We start from the raw sequence: 19,187 nt of genomic DNA on the forward strand, positions 1-19,187 counted from the left end.
CCCAGTGCACATTCATTGCAGCGCATGACAACACATGGTAAGGCACTACATGGGTTATGGTGTGCTGTGTTGCCTAAAACGATGCATGTCCATTTTTTTTTTTAGACATTTTGGTCAGTTGCCAGCTCAGTTTTTTTTTTTTTTTTTTTTTTTTTTTTTTGAATAGGCTGCCTTGAAGCAGAATTTAATCAAAAAGTAAATGTCTGTGACCAGGCAAGCTTTTTATTGCAGATGTGACATGCAGTGTCTTTTCTGTAGTAAAGTACACTTGCCTGCCTGCAATTCTCTGCAGAATGTACACTGAGCTGCGCATGTACATTCTGGTACACTGCCATTGTGCTGGGATGGCTGCATTCCCAGGCATGTATGAGTAATGTCACCCCATGCTGGCCAATCAGAACGACTGAAGACTGGCTCCCTGACAGTCACTGGGAGAAGATTCCAGCAAGGGGCCTCAGAGGCGTCAGACCATTGAAACAAAGGTAAGTACTTGTGCCTTTTAGTTCCACTTTAATAAAGTGGATGTAAACCTGATTCATTAAATTTGACCTGGGCACATATATCTGTAGTGTTTTTTCTTATCTCTCTCCAAAGCCCTGAGTCCCATGTCTTTCTGCTGCTCTGTTCTTCTGTTACTAGCACGATAACTTCTGACAAGTTCTTCTAAAACCGATATAAAACCAGCCTGAATTTGTGTAATGATGAGTGCTATAAATAGATTAGCAGAGAGCTGGTCTATTCACAGCTCTGCACATTGCTTCCTTCCTTTGCCTATGTGGAGGGGGTGGGGTGTGCCTTTCCTGCAATCAACTGTCACACAGTGTATGACAGACTCCACTCCCAGTGCTGAACAGGAAGAAAAAATCTCTAACGTAAGCTGAAAAAAGCAGACAAACATGTAAAACTTATGTAGGGAGATTTATTTCATCTCTGTGTATCATCTGAGGCTGTTCACTTCACTGGGTATATGTGAGGGTTTAGGCCCCTTTCACACTCCCACGACAGCTGCGATTTTAGTGACCGCCTGTGTTACCTTGGGGTCTGTGGACCTCAACTTAAGTCCAGTGTGCATGTTATGTTCCTTACTGTGTTGAGGCGCCATTAGTTTTGAATAGCACCCAAGGCAAGTTAACCTGGAATTTAAATCTTCACAAAAACAAAAACACTAACGCCCCAGGAGCTTTTAGCCATAGTGTGCTAGTATGCACAATATATTGGCACAATATGTCAGACTTGCCTTGGAAGCAAGGACCGCCTGTGTTACCTTGGGGTCTGTGGACCTCAACTCGTATAAAAGTCGGACCAGAGTAGTACAGGGACTACTTTGAAGTCGCACAGATATGAATGGTTATCATTGGGAATTGTGGGATATGACTTGTTATGCGTCTTGGATGTCCAAAGTTGCAGAAAAAGTTGCACAAGTGTGAAAGGGGCCTAACATCTACTTTACTGTAGTGAATGCTATTACATGTTGATACACAACACCAGGATGCCAGAGTTTGACTAGGCCCTGGGGTGTTGGGTCCCCGTCAGAATAGTGATCCTGTGGCTGACCTCAACTTACCACTAATGCCTCAACTCACTAGTGAGAGCACTAACCTTGTCCTGTGGCCAAAATTGCTGCCGAATCTTATCTACCCATGAGGGTCAAGTGACAGAGTGATACTTCACCGGATTGGCCATCCAGGTAGTGACACCCTAGTAAGGATGAGCTCCAGCGTGATCGCACAGCCCATGTGCAGAGCCCGCCAGGAAGTCTGCGCCGCGCTAATCACAGGCAGTGAGACATTGTCCTGATGTGCGGCTGCAGAGATCGGGAAATGTCTCACGGCCTATGATTAGCGCAGTGCCGACTTCCTGACCGGCTCTGCACGTGGGCTGTGCGATCACACCGGAGCTCATCCTTACAGCCTAGGAACAGGTGACAGTTCTCTTAGCTACAGGATCTCTAGTGTGACTTAAGTGAGCACCAGCTGACTTCTATAGTAATTACAATACTCTTATGTATACAAGGTATTCAACTCCTGACTAGATGCAGTTGATTCCAGTTACAGATTTTTGCAAATGCAAGCTTAACTAAAGTTTGCCTGTAAAATGTAGGCTTTCCTTTTGTTGAGATTACGTTCCCATTGATGAGCTATAATCAGAGCATTAAGAAATCAATCTAAATCAGGAGCCAGGTGAAATGTTTTTCTTTTTTTGGTTTTGGATAGCATGTGGGAGTTAGATTGCTGGTTGTAGAGCTTCACAAATTACAGAGCCGTTATCTGCTTGGAGCTGTCAAAAAAAAAAAAAAAGACAGCCCTGCAAAGTTTATCACAACATTGCTCAGCGCTGAGGTAATAAGAAACATTGTATCATTTGGTTCTTTTAGATCAAAGGGATGAAGTTCAGTCTGCAAATGAGGGCAGTTTTTAAAGTGGAGGTCCACCCTGAAAAAAAAATGCACAAAAAATAACTAAAAAAAAAAAAAAAAATGGAGGAAAAAAAATTTTTTTTTTACTTACGTGAAATGGCTGTTGCTAGGCAGTCTTCCTAATCTGCCTCTTCCTACGCAGCGGTGATGTTGTCTCTTCTCCTCCCCACGTTGGCTTCTGGGGAATGGGGCGCGGTGTGTTATGGGAACCGTGTGTGTGTCCCACAACACATTGCGTCCCATTCACAAAGCGCTGCACAACTCGCGCATGTGAAGTAGGAAACGTGCAGTGAAGCCGTAAGGCGCCACTGCCTGTTTCCCTTAGTTAGGATGGCGGTGCCAGGACCCGAGGGACGGGTCGGCCTCGGGCGGCCAACATCGCGGGCACCCAGGACAGGTAAGTACTTATTTAAAGTCAGCAGCTACAGTGTTTGTAGCTGCTGACTTTCACATTTTTTTTATTTTTTTATTTTTTTTACGGCTGGAATCCCGCTTTAAGTGGTTAAAGACATGAGCCTTTTTCTGACACTTGCAAGTTAGAATCAGTATTTTTACTTTAGAAAATTACTTGGAACCCCAAACATTTATTTATTCTTAGTGGCGTCCCTAGAGCTTAAAATGGCGGTGGTTACAATATTTTATTTCGCACTGTATTTGCGCAACGGTCTTTCAAAAGCAATTTTTGGGGAAAAAATACCCTTCAATGAATTAAAAAAAACTTAACCGTAAAGTTAGCCAAATTATTTTTGTATAATGTGAAAGATGATGTTTTGCAGAGAATTGTGATCTTTATTCTATGCAAAATAATTATCATTCTCCTTTTTATCCAGAATCGTGCAGTTCTAGCTGGCTGTGTCCCTGATGGTGAAATTCTCTCCTGTATTTATAATGGTTCCTGTAATCCATGAGATAGGAAGCTATTTGGGAATCTAAAACTGGGCTTGTCAGTCAATCTTCCAATACAGATACATATTCCTGTGACCGCTTTTTAAAAGGGGAATTCCTTCACTTTGGGAGGCGTTCTCTAACTTCCTCTTGCATTTCTAGTAAGGAAGTATTTGCAATAAAATAGGCCATTTATCCCTTTCTTACTCTATCCAGAACGGAAATAAAATTACAGCTATACATACTTTAAGGCCCGGTTCACACTGGTGCCATGCCCAACATCGCATGTGATTCGCAGCGCACTGCTGTTCACATCACATATTGTAAGCAGTTCTGGAGTGTCTAACAGTGGCTCTGTCCCCACACAAATTGGGGACAAACTGAACTATTCCTCAACAAACAATGCAAAAGGCCAATTTCTAAAGCTGGCCATACATGGATCAGCTGGTTCAGCAGGGACCGGCAGAGATTCGATCCATCTATGGGCAGGCTGATTGTACCAGACTGTTGATGGGGGGGAATGAGTGGCCTGCCTTAAGCCTAGTACAGACTAGTAGCTTTTTATTTATTTATTTATTTTTCATTCAACCAAGCAGGGCTGAACAAAAAACAAACTGACAGCCCAGGAGGAGCTCCTGTACTAACTATCTGACATTAGTACAGCGATCTCCCCTGCTATTCTATTGTGTTCTGACAGGGGGATGGCCAGTACACTCCGGCCAGCGCGCTCTGCCTTTAGCTGAGAGTGCTGATTGGGAGCTGACTGGCAGACCTTTTTGGTCATGTGACATTCGGCCTGTGTGTACTACCCGTGTTCTCTCATGAACCAGTCTAATTTTACTTATAACCCTTTTTGTTTAACCTGTTCCCGACTGTCTCACGCATATATGCTGCAGCAGAATGGCTCTCCTGGGTGAAACTCCGTATGGGTACATCCTTCCTCTTTTCGGCCACCAGAGGGTGCGTGCCCGCTGCACGGCGGGGGGACCTGATGCGAGTTGCTGACGGTCGCAGTCGCCGTCTGCCACGCGCAATCGCGTGCACGAGCGCCAGCACAGGGATTTGTGTGTAAAAACGCACAAATCCCTGTGCGATCAGAGAGGAGACATGTCGTTTGTTCCTAGTAAGTAGGAACAGCAATATGTCTCCTCTCTCACTCAGTCCTATCCCCCCCACAGTTAAAACACACAGTTAACCCCTTGATCACCAGTAGTGTTAACCCTTTCCCTGCCAGTGATGTTTACACAGTAATCAGTGCATTTTTATAGCACTGATCGCTGTATAATTGTCAACGGTCCCAAAAGTGTCCGATCTGTCCGTCGCAATGTCCAAATAACGCTAAAAATCGCAGATCACCACCATTACTAATAAAAATGCCATAAATCTTTCCCATAGTTTGTAGCCAATCAATATACGCTGCTTGCAATTTTTACCAAAAATATGTAGAAGAATACATATTGGCCTAAACTGATGAAGAAATTTGTTTTTTAAAAAACATTTTGGGGATATTTATTATAGCAAAAAGTAAAAAATATTGTTTTTTTTTCCAAAACTGACGCTTTTTGTTTATAGCGTAAAAAGTGCTCTGGTCAGGAAGGGGGAAAAAAATCTTCCGGAGCTGAAGTGGTTAACTTTGGTAATAACAGTTAACAGTTGTACAGTTGTCATCCAATGAAAAACTCTCACCTGATTTCTGTGTTTCTCTGGTCACTAATCGATGTGATTGAAAAGTAGATACTTTCAGTGCTGATGACTCAGCAGCTGGAGCTATAAATGTGACACACTCCTCAAACAACTGATAAAGCTGAACAGATCATGGTAATGAGTTCAGAAAAACTGAGCTTTATTTCTTTCTTTCTCTGTTTATACTGCATAATTTGTTTTGTACATTGTGTGTGTTAAGATCTGCGGGGTTCTATGAACAAATAATAATACTCTGGAGCTGGCCATAGACTGTTCCAATGTTGGCCGGTTCTGCAGGGCCTGGGCCCGAGATTCGAATCATGTATGGGCAGGCTGAATGTACCCAAGTTAACCGATACAACTTGGGTACAACCAGCCTGTTGGATTTTACATGTGATTTATGTGATTTATTGCCGCTAGCAGTAATCACTGTGTTCTGTGGTGGGGATGGCTATTACACCCCCCCCCCCCCCCCCCCCCAGTCGGGAGAACACAATGGCTCTGCGGGAGGGATTCCCCTATCAGCATTGTCTGTGTTGATGGGGTAAACAAGCGATACTTAACTTTTTTTGCATTGTGTGCAAGGAATAACTGGATGTGTGTGTATGTAGTATGTACAGTGCCTTACAAAAGTATTCTCCCCAATTGGCTTTTTACCTATTTTGTTACATTACAGCCTTTAGTTTGATGGTTTTTTTTTTTTAATCTGAATTATATGTGATGGATCAGAACACAATAGTCTAATGCCGACCATACACGGTTCGAATTTTGAAAGAATTTTCTTTCGAAAATCGTATGAAAGAATTTTCGTACGAATTTCACACCATTAGTGGGCTGCAACAATGGCCGATTTTCGTGCGGCAATCAAATTTGAAGAATCGGACATGTTGGAAATTTTTTGAAAAACAAACGATTTTCTAATCAATGATGGGAGAATCGTGCGAGAAATGTAATAAGGAAAGAAAATTTACGGAGAGAAAAGAAGATTCCCGCCCACGAAAATTCTTTTCTGTAGCAACATGAGGTGCAATTGAAGACTTGGTCGGCTGAATTTCGAAAATCAATGGTGGCTTCATTAGATCACAAAAAAAATGAACTTTCTGATTTTGAAAAGAAAATTAGTTTGAAGTTCGACCATGTATGGCCTGCTTTAGTTGGGGAAGTAAAATTAGAAATATATACATAAAACTATTTTTCAGAAATAATAAAGAAAAAAAAAAGATAATTGGCATGTGCGTATGTATTCACCCCCTTTGTTATGAAGCCCATAAAAAGCTCTGGTACAACCAATTACCTTCAGAAGTCACATAATTAGTGAAATGTCAACCTGTGTGCAATCTAAGTGTCACATGATCTGTCATTACATATACACACCTTTTTGAAAGGCCCCAGAGGCTGCAACACCTGAGCAAGAGGCACCACTAACCAAAAACAGAAGTATAAGTCAGGGTTAGGTTATAAAAAAAATATCCAAATCTTTGATGATCCCTAGGAGCATCATCAAATCTATCATAACCAAATGGAAAGAACATGGCACAACAGCAAACCTGCCAAGAGACGGCCGCACATCAAAACTCACGGACCGGGCAAGGAGGGCATTAATCAGAGAGGCAGCACAGAGATCTAAAGTAACCCTGGAGGAGCTGCAGAGTTCCACAGCAGAGACTGGAGTATCTGTACATAGGACAACAATAAGCCGTATGCTCTATAGAGTTGGGCTTTATGGCAGAGTGGCCAGAAGAAAGCCATCACTTTCAGCAAAAAACAAAATGGCCTGTTTTGAGTTTGCGAAAAGGCACGAGGGAGACTCCCAAAATGTATGGAGGAAGGTGTTCTGGTCTGAAGAGACTATAATTGAACTTTTTGGCCATCAAAGAAAATGCTATGTCTGGTGCAAACCCAACACGTCACCCAAAGAACACCATCCCCACAGTGAAACATGGTGATGGCAGCATCATGCTGTGGGGATGTTTTTCAGCAGTCGGGACTGGGAAACTGGTCAGGGTTGAGGGAAATACAGGTGCTAAATACATGGATATTCTTGAGTAAAACCTGTACCACTCTGTGTGTGATTTGAGGCTAGGGCGGAGGTTCACCTTCCAGCAGGACAATGACCCCAAACACACTACTAAAGCAACACTTGAGTGGTTAAAGAGGAAACATGTAAATGTGTTGGACTGGCCTAGTCAAAGCCCAGACCTCAATCCAATAGAAAATCTGTGGTCAGACAAAGATTGCTGTTCACAAGTGCAAACCATCCAACTTGAAGGAGCTGAAGCAGCTTTGCAAGGAGTAATGGGCAAAAATCCCAGTGGTAAGATGTGGTAAGCTCATAGAGACTTATCCAAAGCGACTTGGAGCTGTGATAGCCGCAAAAGGTGGCTCTACAAAGTATTGACTTTAGGGGGGTGAATAGTTATGCATATTGACCTTTTCTGTTATTTTGTCTTTAAAGTTGTGGGCATGTTCTGTAAATTTAATGATGCAAATCCTCAAACAATCCATGTTAATTCAAGGCTGTGAGGCAACAAAACGCGAAAAATGCCAAGGGGGTGAATACTTTTGCAAGGCACTGTATATGTGTGTGTGTATTTATTAGTATCTCACGAAAGTGAGTACACCCCTCACATTTTTGTAAATATTTTATTATATATCTTTTCATGTGTCAACACTGAAGAAATGACACTTTGCTACAATGTAAAGTAGTGAGTGTACAGTAGGTGTGCGCATCTTCACTGGTCTCACGATACGATTCGATTACGTTTACCTGGTCAACGATTCGATTCCGCGATGCATCACGATTACCGACGAGCTCCCACTTCCGCTTGGGCCGTTTGGCGGCCCTTCCACCCTGCAATCTTCTGGGACACATCACAGTTCCCAAAAGATTGCCCGGCTATGCAGGAAAGCACAGTGAGACATGCGCACCCGGCTGAGAAGCTGCGAGCTGTCGCAGCCGGATGCCCACAGTAGTATTGCCAGCGCTGTGGACAGGCGGGGGAGAGAATGGAGGGTTTGGGTGGCCACGTCGCTGGATTGTGGGACAGGTGAGTGTCTTTTTTATTAAAAGTCAGAAGATACACTTTTTTTTTGTAGCTGCTGACTTTTAATAAACAAAAAATTGACTGGAACTCCGCTTTGAATTACAAATAACCTCACTCCCTTTAAAAAGTGCAGTAATCCAGTGCACTACAAGGTACAGACATTCACACACACGGCTGCTGGGAGGTCAGGAGGGATTACAATCCACAAATGACAAACATCCCTGTGAAGTTCCCTGTACTGTCTCTGTGCTGACCAGTGGCAGCGGGTGCTCAAAATTTTTGGGGGGGCGCAAACAAACTGAAAAATGCTGAACCTCCCCCATCAAATGCAGCCTCACTGTGCCCGTCAAATGCAGCCCCCTGTGCCCATCAAACGCAGCCATCACTAACCACATCCCCACCCACCCCACAATGCACGGGCCACCACTGGTGCTGACAGTTCCTTGGCATTCCTGTTTGCACCTTCCAGCACACTAGGAGTTAACAGTGGAACGTGCACAGGATAGCCAGGGACCTGTCAGCATGGAGCGAGAGGTGTAAGATTACTGTTAAAATTACTTTCTTTTAATAAATTCTGTGTTACAATGGATGATGTGCCCCGCTGTACTGTGTATGTGCTTTTTAAAAAACGATGTCACTTCATACCAAATTTCACTGTAGTATGATATATCCCGCTCATGTGACTCCCGCCCCGCCCCTCTCCTCTCTCTGCTCTCCTCTCACGTCTCCTGAGTCCTGACGTCAGCGGGGATTTCTCAGCCCCGTCCGCTGACTAAAGCTATTGTATCAGAAGAGAGGCGGGCGGGACTGAGAATTCCCCGCTGATGTCAGGACTCAGGAGAGGGACGGACTGGGAGTCACATGACTACGGAGAAATTCGGTATGAAGTGACATCGTTTTTTAAAAAGCACATACAGCGGGGGCACATTATCCATTGTAACACAGAATTTATTAAAAGAAAGTACTTTTAAAAATACGGTCCGAGTGCTTTCCCGGAAGGGGCGGGGCTAGTCGCCATGACGTCACCCGCAATCGATTTTCCGGTCCCTATGTATCGATGCCGCATCGGGGACACCCGAATCGCGATGCAACAATTAATTTCGGCTCCCCTAGTGTACAGCTTGTATAACAGTGTGAATTTGCTGTCCCCTCAAAATAACAACACACAGCCATTAATGTCTAAACTGCTGGCAACAAAAGTGAGTACACAACTAAGTGAAAATATCCAAATTGGGACCAATTAGCCATTTCCCCTCCCCGGTGTCATGTGACTCGTTAGTGTTACAGGGTCTCAGATCTGGATGGGGAGCAGGTGTGTTAAATTTGGTGTTATCGCTCTCTCTCTCTTATTGGTCACTGGAAGTTCAACATGGCACCTCATGGCAAAGAACTCTGAGGATCTAAAAAAAAAAAGAATTGTTGCTCTACATAAAGATGGCCTAGGCTATAAGAAGATTGCCAGGACCTTGAAACTGAGCTGCAGCACGGTAACCAAGACCATACAGCGGTTTAACAGGACAGGTTCCACTCACAGGCCTCGCCATGGTCGACCAAAGAAGTTGAGTGCACGCGCTCAGCGTCATATCCAGAGGTTGTCTTTGAGAAATAGATGTATGAGTGCTGCCAGCATTGCTGCAAAGGTTGAAGGGTTGGGGGTTCAGACTGTCAGTGCTCAGACCATACGCCGTACACTGCATCAAATTGGTCTTCATTGCTGTCGTCCCAGAGGGAAGCCTCTTCTAAAGATGATGCACACGAAAGCCTGAAAGCGGTTTGCTGAAGACAAGCAGACTAAGGACCTGGATTACTGGAACCATGTCCTGTGGTCTGAAGAGACCAAGATACATTTATTTGGTTCAGATGGTGTCATGCGTGTGTGGCGGCAACCAGGTGAGGAGTACAAAGACAAGTGTGTCTTGCCTACAGTCAAGCATGGTGGTGGGAGTGTCATGGTCTGGGGCTGCATGAGTGCTGCCGGCACTGGGGAGCTACAGTTCATTGAGGGAACCATGAATGCCAACATGTACTGTGACATACTGAAGCAGAGCATGATCCCCTCCCTTTGGAGACTGGGCCGCTGATGAATATTTCGACATAAAGACCCCAAACATACCTCCAAGACGACCACTGCCTTGCAAAAGAAGCAGAGGGTAAATGTGATGGACTGGCCAAGCATGTCTCCAGACCTAAACACCCTATTGAGCATCTGTGGGACATCCTCAAAGGGAAGGTGGAGGAACGCAAGGTCTCTAACATCCACCAGCTCTGTGATGTGGTCATGGAGGAGTGGAAGAGGACTCCAGTGGCAACCTGTAAAGCTCTAGTGAAATCCATGCCCAAGAGGGTTAAGGAAAATAATGGAAAATATTGAAAGTAATGGTGGCCACACTAAATATTGACACTTTGGGCCCAATTTGGATATTTCCACTTAGGGGTGTACTTACTTTTATTGCCAGCGGTTTAGACATTAATGGCTGTGTGTTGAGTTATTTTGAGGGGACAGCAAATTTACACTGTTATACAAGCTGTACACTCACTACTTTACATTGTAACAAAGTGTCATTTCTTCAGTGTTGTCACATGAAAAGATATAATAAAATATTTACAAAAATGTGAGGGGTGTACTGATTTTTGTGAGATACTGTGTGTTGGTGTATGTATATCTATAATCTCTCCATCTATCCATAATAAAATATATAATGTGTATAATATAATATAGTTTTTAGCGTCCAGAATCAAACTGACCTTTGTTAGATTGACTGTCAAGCAGGGGCAGCCAACATGGATTGAAATTCGTCCATCTCTGCTCAACTGTGGCATTTGAAAATATTTCACTTGTGCACAAAATAGATGGTGATCTTTGTCCAGAATTCCCACTCATAGGATGACCTCAGCCAGCAACACTCCAGGTAACATAAATAAGGGATGGTCTCCAATACACAGAACCACTCTAGTTCTAAATATGCAGCACCACAAACTTCCAGATGTAAATATAATCTAATATAAGGCAAAGAAGAAGAGCTCAAAAGTGCAAATAACCTTGATTTGTAATATATATGTTTTTTAAGTTGGGCACTTGTTCTACTAGAGGGCTCGGCAGGAAATGGCTGAATTTCGATTCAGGGTTTGAAGTATATATAAACCCTCGTCTTGTAAACCCATTCAGTTTAAAATAGAAATGAAAGGTAAGACATTTGTGTATACATATAAAATAAACATAAACACTTTTCCTTTTTTTCTCAGCTGCAAGAGCTGGAGGAGGAAAAACAGCAGTACACTGATCTTCCCAGTGAAAGGCTGTGGGGGAGGGGGTGTCAGGACAAGTCTGATCATTGGAGCAGAGCAGGCTGAGTTCTCAGCATAGCTAGAGAACTGACCACGGTGTGCTCTCATGCCTAGTGTGGTTCGCTTTTATTAGGAAAGCAGAGGGACTGGCAGGAACACCAAGGATTTCACACAAGGGAAGCAATACAAAGAGAACAGGATACTTTGTCATACAAGTACGTGGTACAGTAGGCACATATCGGGAGTATGAAATGTTGGGTTTACATACTCCTTTAATCACTTCAGTACCAGGCACTCTCGCCCCTTTCCTGCCCAGGACAATTTTCAGCTTCCAGCGCTGTCGCACTTTGACCATTGCGTGGCCATGCAACGCAATACCCATATGACATTTTAATCATTTTTTCACACAACTAGAGCTTTCTTTTTGTGGCATTTAATCGCCACTGGGTTTTTTGTTTGTTTGTTTGTGTTTTTTTTTTGCGCTATACAATTTTGCAAATAATCTTTCTTCATAAGTTTAGGCCAAACTGTATTCTGCTGCATTTCTTTGCTGAAAATAACCAAAATCAGTGTTTATTATTTAGTTTGTAGGAAAGTGTCCACAAACTATAGTGTGTATGTATGTATGTGTATGTATATGTATGTATGTATGTGTGTATATGTATGTGTGTGTATGTGTGTGTGTGTATATATATATATATATATATATATATATATATATATATATATATATATATATATATATATATATATATATATATATATATATATATATATAATATATGGCCCAAAAATGTCAGGGCAGTACAAATATCCACCAAAATGCCCCCTTTTAAGAAAGCAGACAGTCCAAGGTATTTAGTAAGAGGCATGGTGAGTTTTATTTTTTTTTCTTTTGAAGTTGTAATTTCTTGTCACAATTTTTTTGAAAATTTAAGAAATTAAAAATGTGTTTTTCACATTTTTAATTTATTTTTACATACCGTCACCAGTGCATACAACATCATCATATAACTAGGGTGGTGGTGATCAGAGACACTGACTGGTGACAGTATGTTTAAAAAAAAAAACAAAAAAAAACATTTTTAATAAGAAAATTTTACTTTTGTTTTTATTTATTTTTTTTTTTAACACGCTGTGGCCAGAGCAATACAGTGTTACCATATTAATATTGCACTGGAAAAGTGATCAGGATTTTTTTTTTTTTTTTTTTTTTTTTACACATTGCTTATACCAGTGAAGTTCATTGTTATAAGCAACCATTTTTACTGAATGAAATTGATTCATTCAATGTGTATTGTTGTGATTAGCTAATCACCTGGTACAGATGGGCTGTGATTGGTCACAGTGAGCACATGGTACATACAGGGCCAATCACAGCTAGCAACACAATGGCATGAGTGGAAGCTATCCATTGTTTACAATTGTCATGTGATCTGCTGTGATTGGTCACAACGTTCACATGTTACTAGCAGCAGCCCGGTACAGTGATCTGCAGCACAGCTCGTTCCTGGAGTATGTCATGACGTCCAACTGAAAGAACGAATGTCCCACCTGGCCGTCATTGATCTACAGGCCGGGCGGAAACTGGTAATGACTAAGTTGCTGTATCAGTAGGCTCTGGTCCATAAGGAGCATACAGGTTTGAGAACTGAGAACTGGTTAAATACTGTAGAATAAATATTACCCTTCGCTGGAAACACTTGAACTTAATTTAGATCTGTGTCAACATACTTTTGGCCACGTAGGTAGGTATGATGGTGACGTGTTCACTAAGTATGGCCACATGTATGTAACCAAAAAATATCGATAAACAGGAGAGTCATGCACTTCAGACTTCTTTTATATAGTAATACACAGGAAGGGTTGCAACATCAGTAGTTATTTCATCCGAAAAAAAAAAAGGGGGGGGGAGGGGGCAACAGAGTGACAGGTTCAAGCAGCCTTGCTGTTTGTCAAAGTGTCAGGGCTGCTCACAACTGTCACTCTCTTACCTATTTCTTTTTGGATGAAATGGACTACTTAAAATTACAAACAGAAAAATCACAAGGGACATTAGTTGGGCACCTTTCATACTTGTGTGACTTGTCCTGCGACTTGGGACTGCACAGTCATATGACAAGTCATACTCCATGATTTCCAATGACTACCATTCATATCTGTGTGACTTCAAAGTAGTAGTCCCTGCACTACTTTGGTTCAACTTTGATGCGACTCAAGGTCCATAGACCTCAAGATTACACAGGCATTGCTTCAAGTCGCGTCAAAATCGTGGTAAAAAATTGCGTGACTTTTAGGTCACAAGTGTGAAAGGGGCCTTAGCAGGATGTGTCCCTTGTGTTAATTCCTTCTCCGTTACTTGTATCAACCCACAGGACTGTGGAGGATTTTTTTTTTTTTTCACACCTGCCTGTAAACTTCCCTGCATGTTGGCCTATGTGTCCATGTACACCTAGGGTTTTAGCAGGTTTAGAGGCAGAAAGAAACCACACTGCCCGTGCATTCAAGAGCAGTGGGGTTTTGGCAGTAAAAAAAAAAAAAAAAAAAAAGAAAAAAGCTTTATGCTTGTAAATTCATGTTAACGCATCTAAACGTGTTAGCACTGAGGGCATTTAGCAGTTGAGCGTTCATTCATTCCAATGGCCAGAATAATGCATTTCTTTGGCAATAATAATAACTGTAATGCCCAAGCGCTTGAAGCCTGTAAACACTCCTTAACGTGTTACACACGTTTGCCAAGTGTAAGGCGTTGTTTCTACCAAAACACTTTTGCCAGGAGAAGGACTTTTACAAGAGTTTGCAAAACATCCTGTGTGCACAAGTCCTTAAGGTGAGTACACACTATAGGAGAATCGGATGAACGATCGTCTAGTTTTCCTTGATGTTTCACAGCAAGTCTGAACTGAGGAAGGATATAACGTATGAAAATTCTCGTACGACAAAGGTTGTTTTTTTTTTTTTTGTTTATTTTTCCCCCGATCATGCACCGTCTTTCGTAAAATGATTTTTCTTGTAAAAAACCATACGAAAACTGTAAGGCTACTTTCACACTGAGGCGCTTTACAGGCGCTACAGCGCTAAAAATAGCACCTGTGTAGCGCCTGTAAAGAGCCTCTCCTGTGTCTCGAGCTTTCACACTGGAGCGGTGCGCTTGCAGGACGGTCCAAAAAGTAATGCAGGCCGCATCTTTGCAGCACTATAGGAGCTATTCACCGTCCCTAAAGCACCCCTTCCCTTTGAAAACAATGTGGCAGTGCTGCAAACCCGCTGCAGCGGCGCTTTGCTGGCAGTTTTAACCCCGGGGTTAAAACTGCTCCGCTAGCGGGCGAATAGCGCCGCTACAACAACGGTAAATCCATGCTAAATATAGCGCCGCTTTACCGCCGGCACCCGCCCGCCCCAGTGTGAAAGTAGCCTAAGCAGATGTTCCTCTCTGCTTCCTGTCTGTCTATTCTGCGGGTATTGTGCGGCTATTTTGTCATTTCCTTTCAGCCGCACTGGCTCCTGGGAGCTTGTGTCATTGTTCCCAGGAGTCATTGCGGAGGCAAAGAATGCTGGTAGCTCAGCATCAAGGGAATAAGGAAGTAAATGCTTGTGGGCTTCACATGCCCACAAGCAAGATGAAAACGGCCGGACGGATTTTATATAAGTTGATCTTTACAACGAAAGCGGACATCGGGCAAGCTCAATCTCCAAAACAGTGAGTTTGCAAGTGTCAATGTTTGATTGTGTTAATGTTTGAAAGAAAAAAAAAAAAAACCCAGTGGAGCTCCGCTTTAAACAAAACTCGTTAGTTCTGTTCACATACCAAAAAATATGTCCCTTTTGGAAAGTCTGAATCAGATGTTGAATGTTGTGTATACACTATATAAAAATCAAACGCTAGTGCCTTGTATGGAATTTTTCTTCCAATTTTCCCATAGTGTGTACCCAGCTAGTAGTATGCCTTCTTTGAATGGAGCGGCTGGGCAGAAAGGGTGGGCATATTTGGGGTCTCTTGATGAGAGCCTGTAACGGGGGGTTTAGAGTGTGCAAAGTACTCTGAGCGTGCAGTTTATACAGTACAGGTAGCCCATACAAATACCCTACAGTTAGTGCCCCAGTTGGTAAATAAACTGTTGGCTCCAGTGCTCTCTGGCCAGCATACTGTAATTCAGGTCTACATTGTAACTGAGTCAGCTTCTTTTGTCCAAATATTTAAGATCTTTAATCATACTGATGCAAAAAAAGGCACTTTTTTTCTTTTTTTTTTTTTTTTTTTTTTCAGTAATTTTTTTTTTCTTTTCAGTAATCTAGACACGACTGTAGCTTTCACACAATTTCTTAAAGATCAGTGAACTTATACTGCGTACAGATCTGTCCAAAAAAATATATAGGGAAACCTGTAATTTGCATGTACACATGTACTGTAAATGTTTGTGATAACCTTCACATACATGTAGTGCGAATGCGCTCTGTTGGAGTCTAGTGTGTCCCAGTAACAGAAGGATGCTAGGCAGGTTCCTTAAAAAGACGCTTGCGTCCTAGCAATGACAATATGCTAGGTGGTTTCAGCAACAAAACTGTCAGCATTTTAGCAATGGAAGGACACTAGGAGGCTCCTTTTTGAGAAGCTGCCTGCATCCTGGGAAGCGAGGAACCCTAGGCAGCGTAGTTGGGAAGCCGCCTGCATCCTAGCAACTGAAGGACGTTGGGCAGCTTCAGTGAGCAGCTGCCTGCATCCTAGCAACAGGGCTATTTACACTGCAATGATGTATGTTTTTTAAAAAAATACATGCATATACAGAACTTTTTACACAGCATCTTGCTGTCAACTTCTGCCAGCAAGACCCTGCGTGCTAGTTGTATGGTCATGTGCTTGTACCCTAGGAAATCGGTCTTGTATTGTCATCTTTGGAAAGCTGTATTTGTACAGATATTGTAGATTTAAATGGTGTTCTGAGCTCTGCTATATAGGATCCTTGTCCTAAATCTTGGATTTTAGGCCTTCTAGAAGATCTTCCACCTTCTGTACTTCTTTTTGTCATTGTGTGGTTTTCTGGAATTCCATAGTAATCTCTTTTCTATCCAGCTGAAAAATGACACTGGTATTTTTAAAGTTTAAATAGCTTGATGCAGACTTATACCAGTATATTGCTTTTGTGATGTAAGGTCCATCATATTAAATACAAGTTTTAGGCGAAACATTTAAGTTTTAGTAGGCATTTTTAAGTTTTTAACATGAAACTAAAATTTTAGTCAAACCTGAATACTTTGTAAACCACCTAAACAAACTCTTTAGCAAAAGTCTGGAGCTACTTTGTGAAATGTTGAGTCTTGGCTCTGCCATTGCTGTGTTGTACTGACCAATAATAAGGGTATAGAAGGGAGAGAAGACAATTCCCAACTTTCTATGTGAAGTTAAGATTTACAAAATAGAATTTTTAAAGGCAAATCCTTTTTTATTTATTTTTTTTTTTTGTTTCGGATTGAGTGGAAAGAGATTAGAGCCCCTGTCGGTTTTTATTGCTGTCTGTGTCCCCGTTAAAAAGTTTCACTCTCTCCATTTTGTCCTGTTTATCATTAACATTGAAAGTAAAGAAAACCATAAATTTTGGGTTGTCCCCAGAAAAGTAATAGAGGAGAAATCTTCCAATGGGGTCACTAGTTCTGGGGTCCCCAAGAAACTTCCTTAATTTGCAGGGATTTGCTCTCACTTCCTGTTCGGCTATGGGACAGGAAGTGAAGGATAATCTCCCCAATGGGACACAGATGGCAAAAAAAAAAAAAAAAAAAAAAAAAAAACTGGGGTTATAACCCTCCCTTGCTCTATCCAAAATGGGGGGGAGGGGTGGGGGAATTTGCCTATAATTCTATTTTAAGCTTAAGAATAGTGTTGTAGTGTAGATACACTGAAAGCTCACTTCGCAGTATGAATCCCATTCTTTTCAGTACAGGCTGTTTACATCTCTGCTTAGCTGCCGAAAGTTTGAAAACATAACCTTTTATTTGGAGCTGTCGCATGTTTGTGCCCCATAAACCTCAATAAAGGGCAATAAACCGTATTGTATACATTTGTGTTCCTGAACAACTGCTCTCTCTTTTTTTTTTTCCTCTACTCCCACCCCGGCGCTTGCATACATGTGCAAAAAGACTTGTAAAACGCAAAAACTGCTTATATGCACTTACTAGGTGTGAATAGAGGCTAAAGTATGTTTGCACCTTAAAAAGAAAGTTGCACCTTTTTTGCCCCTCAAAGAGAGTTTAAATCCTTTTGGTCTTCTTATTTTAACTATTCACAGAACATCTTTATTTTACAAAAAAAAAATTGGGAAAATTTCTCCTAATTTTCCTTGTTCGTGACCAGTCTCAAGACAAGTCACAAGAACAGAGATTAAAAAAAAAACCTTGACTGACGTTCTTGCCCTCTATTTGCTATTCCCATTGATGGCATTTCCTGGTTCAGTGACCAAACATGATGCTTCCCCATCGTGGACACAGCAACTGAAACTTGCTAAGCATTTTAACCTTTCCTCACTCTTTAAAAAAAAAAATGTAGGTTTGAACAGGAATTGCATTTTTTACAGCATCAGCATAAAAAGAACTTTCACAAAGCTTGTGCTTTGCAATGTGCTGGCTGCAGGTAATAAATATGCGGTTCCTTGTTTTGCTGGCCAATAAAGCTTGATGGTGAAAATAGACTAAATTATTATTTTGTAAAATATCTGCTATCCAAATAAGTAGACATGGCATAGATTTTTCTGTTTGGTAAGGAATAATTCAGTATAATTCTGTATCTGTGTCCTACAGCTATGATGTTTATTAAAAGAATAATTCTACCCAACATCAAACTCCCACCATCGGATCTGCCTGCTCAGTAGGGGATCTGTCCACTGAGCAGGCGGATGGCAGGTTCTGCGGACACAGCCCGCTTTCCTCTATGGACAATCAGATGTAAATTGACCGCCTGGCCGATCCACCAGACAAATAGATCCCCCTTCTGTCTGTCTTAGTGGACAAGATTGGATCACATGTTGGCGTGTGTCAACGGACACATGTCGGTTTATATCCACGGCTTCTTAGAGGGCGATGGATGGTCCAATCGGGTCCGCCTAAATAACTGAAAGGCGGACCTGATCTGTGTGAAAGGGGCCTTAGGTGCTCAAATTGACTTTAAAACAAAGTGTGGTTATCATGAGAAAAAATATGTAAAGAATATGAATAAAAAGTAACAGTTTTAGCACCCCAACAGTAAGCTTGTTCCTTCAACCATTCTGAATTTGGCTGCACAGCTTGTTCCACTATGGCACTATAAAACTACAGACATGTGGGGGGGGGGGGGGGGGGGGACATTTTCATATATTCATGTACAGCTAATCAGAATGCAATATTTTTTTTCAAGATGGCATTAAACCCAAAGCCAAAAGTGTAATATATTGCACATTTGCTAAATTTGGAGGCTTCATTAGGGTTTTTTTTTTTTTTTTTTCCACCTGTGTTGTCATCTGGTGATCTGGCCATTAACAGCCCTCCTGTATTAGAGCTCCCCCACTCTGGAGGAAGGAGCACATAGGCACCTTTAGACAGTGGCATTGTTAATCTGAGCTTGGAAAGTGTTACATTTACTAGCAGATTTAGATAAAATACACTAAACAAATTGAAGCCAAACTCTAGCTAACACTTTTTTTAATCGGTTACAGCAACAGTTTGTTTTTTTTTTTTTTTGGGATAAAGGTTATACATAAGTGATAAAAGCCGATAAAAGTGATAAAAGCTGCCAGTGGTAAATGGTTTGTCTCAGCCCTGTAACTGCTACATTTGCAGGAGAGCTTGTCCTGTTGAAAAACAGATTTACTGGCCACACCACCAGGTCAAAGTAAGGGAAAGAAAGTCTA

General features: G+C 41.9%; 1 protein-coding gene across 2 annotated transcripts in view; it reads left to right on the forward strand.

Annotated features, from left to right (window-relative positions):
- The window catches only part of SIX4 (SIX homeobox 4), a 78,424-nt gene that overhangs the window by 35,599 nt on the left and 23,638 nt on the right, over nucleotides 1-19,187 (forward strand). The window lies entirely within an intron of this gene.

The sequence above is a fragment of the Aquarana catesbeiana genome, linkage group LG13 (assembly GCF_042186555.1).
Source record: "Aquarana catesbeiana isolate 2022-GZ linkage group LG13, ASM4218655v1, whole genome shotgun sequence".
Taxonomy (NCBI): domain Eukaryota; kingdom Metazoa; phylum Chordata; class Amphibia; order Anura; family Ranidae; genus Aquarana; species Aquarana catesbeiana.